Genomic DNA, 3,117 nt, shown 5'->3' with positions numbered 1-3,117 from the left:
GTGAACCATGACTGCAAGACCTCCATGGACTCCAAGAAGGTGCGAGAGGAGCTAGAGGTGGGAGAGGTCCCTGTTGGGGCTGTTGTCGGCTCAGACTCATCTCGGCCTTGTGTGTGACGGGACGAAATGTTGCCTGGTCTTACGCCAGCTTCTGATCATTGGTGTTTGTGTAACACCTTCCAATCCAGGGGGCTCATCCTCCAGCACTATGTTAGGCAACGCTCTGCTGTGCACCGTAAGGTTTCCATCGACCCATTTTCAGAAACAGATCACCAGGCCTTTCCTCCTAGTCTCCCTCAGTCTGCAAGCGCCACTGGATCCTGTCCCCCACGGGTGGCCCTGCTGGTGTTGGGAACTCAGTGGAAACTCCACCCTCACAGCAATATGTAAGCTACGCAGTGTGCCACACTGATAGACTATAGACACTGTAGCAATATGTAAGCTACACAGTATGCCACACTGATAGACTATAGACACTGTAGCAATATGTAAGCTATGCAGTATGCCACACTGACAGACTATAGACACTGTAGCAATATGTAAGCTACACAGTATGACACACTGATAGACAGGTGGGGGGGACATTGATAGACTGTCTTCACACATACCCCAGTTCTGCCACTTACTGGCTATGTGACCATTCTACTTAACCTCATTTGGGACTCAGTTTTCCCATCTCAAATGGGCATTATACAAACCTCACCTTATTGTGAACATCAAATATGAACACGAATATTAACTAAACCCATAAACCACTTAGAACAGGACAGCACACGGTATGTGCTCAACATGGACCAGCTTACTGTCATGGCTGCTTAGAAAGGCTGGGATCTGTCAAGGGTCCTCGTGCCTCCAGAATTCTCTGCCCACCTGACACCCGGGCATTCTTAGCAGTGCCACTGTCATTCAGGCATCGATGCACTGAAGGCCCTCGGGACGAAGGTGCACGAGGGCAGAATTCACTATCGCTGGAAAGATCCAAATCACTCTTACAATGGTGCCGACAATCACACAGTGTGGCAGCAAGGAGAGAGCAATGTGGTGCAGGGGACGGATTCACCCCAACAGCCCGAGAGAGAGGTGCGATCACCACCCCGCTTGCAGGTGAGGAAACTGAGGCTCCAGGGAGCACCTCCAGCTGCGTTTCAGTTCCTCAGCTACAAGGAGCTGCCACAGGAGGGTGACTCACTCAGGGGGATCTAAAGGGATCAGTGGGTGACAGTGACCAGATGTCCCAGAGGTGGGTGGGGGCGAGGGAGGGAGGGATACCAAGCAGAGGTTTTCTGATGAACCCAGGCCTGAGGTGTCTGAGACAGACTCAAACAATGTCCATAAAGTCAACCAGGAGAGTCAACTGTGGAGGAGAGGCCAGTCTTAACTGTGATAAACCAGACCAAACCAAACCCACTGCCTTCAAGTCAACTCCAAGTCACAGTGACCCCCACTGGGTTTCCAAGGCTGTAAGTCTATTTACACCTCCCTCAGAACGGCTGGTGGGTTTGAACCGCTGACCTCCTATTCAGCTGCCAGATGCCTTACCCACTACACCATGAGGGCTTACTTTTAGTTGTTAATGGTAGGGGTGAATCCTGAGGAAAGAAAGTTCTAGACAACTTGAATGGAGCTTTACTCAGGATTAAAGGCTGCAACCTTCACGTGCATTAGTGATGTGTGTATGTGTGTGTGTGTGTGCATGCACACGCATTCCTTCCCCTGCACGAGGCTGGTAGCCACACCAGAACATCGAGCACTAAGGGGACCTTCCAGGTACTGAGGACCACGTGTCCCTAGCACCTTCATCCAGGGGGTGTTCTCTCTCAGAACCAGCCAGGAAGGAGCCCAAGGGGCCCACGAGAACCACGTGCCCTGAGTAGATGCCATCAGAGCAGAGCTGTGCCCCCTGTGAGTCTCCCTGACTGATCTCTTGAAAGCAGATTGCCAGGCCTTTCTTCCAAGTGCCTGTGTAGACTCAAACCTCCAGCTTCAGGTTAGCAGCCCAGCCTGTGAACCGTCTGCTCCACTCACAGACTCCAGAGTGAGAAAAGGGGGTGTGTTTGGCCAACCTAGACTGTGATGACAAACCAAGTCTGGCCAGATTAATTTCTTCCCGTGGGAGGCTGAAGTGGAAGGCCGTAGGGGCCCCTCACTAGAAATCACAGAACTTTAACAGACTAGCAAGCATGATTAAGGTAGACATTAACCATAGTGACTAACTTGCGATTTTCCCCTCCCTTTTGCTTTCTTTTAAGTAAGTACAGTAGCCAACCTCCTTACGGTTGCTGAGTTCTTTAAATTTGTTATTTCCAATTATGTATTCTTCTAAGCACAACCCCTTCCCATGACCAGTTTCGGCTGAGAACCGTAACCTATGAAGCAAGCTGACCCTGGGAAGAGGGACGCTGAGTCTGGAGTAAGCAGGGAGAAGAACAAAGACATTCCTGGCCGTCCAAGGGATCTTCAACCCGCTTCCCTTCTCCCTGTACAATCACGTTCACCCCTTTGTTCCGGGAGACAGATGCTTTAGAGAAACGATTCTCTCTGCCTCCTTGGGTTTTGATACTCAAACCTTTTGCCTTCTCTCTCCGACGTCCTGTAATTATTGGCTCCTAGAGACAGGGGGTGAGGAACTCTGGTAGCATAGTGGCTAAGGCACTTGACTGCTCACCAGAAGGCTGGCGGTTCAAACCCACCAGCCACTCCTCGGAAGGATGGTTGGGCAATCCTACTTCCGTAGTGATACTGCCTCTGAAACCAAGGAGGGGTCGCTATGAGTCAGGGCCGACTCGATGGCAAACAACAACAACAACAGAGACAGGGGGTGAGGACCTTGTTTCCCTACAAGTCTCCTCCATCCATTCACCACTCATTGATTGGTCTACTCTTTCCTGGCATTTCGATCCTGTCATTTGTTTAATATTCACCACCACCCATGAAGTGGGGGTCCTGTTAGGCCCGTCTTTAAAGATAAGGAAACGGGCTCAGGGGTGAGGGGAGCAGCCTAGGTCAGGACAAGAGGTCCCCAGAAAGGGTAACAAGTTTTTGCTGGGCTTGGCTCTCTCCGGGACGGGCAATGTCAGATCCGACTCAACGGCAGTGCGTTTGATTTTTTTTTTTTTT

The sequence above is a fragment of the Orycteropus afer genome, unplaced genomic scaffold (assembly GCF_000298275.1).
Source record: "Orycteropus afer afer isolate SDZICR_OR568_19922 unplaced genomic scaffold, OryAfe1.0 scaffold00083, whole genome shotgun sequence".
NCBI lineage: Eukaryota > Metazoa > Chordata > Mammalia > Tubulidentata > Orycteropodidae > Orycteropus > Orycteropus afer.
This window is presented reverse-complemented; position numbering follows the sequence as displayed.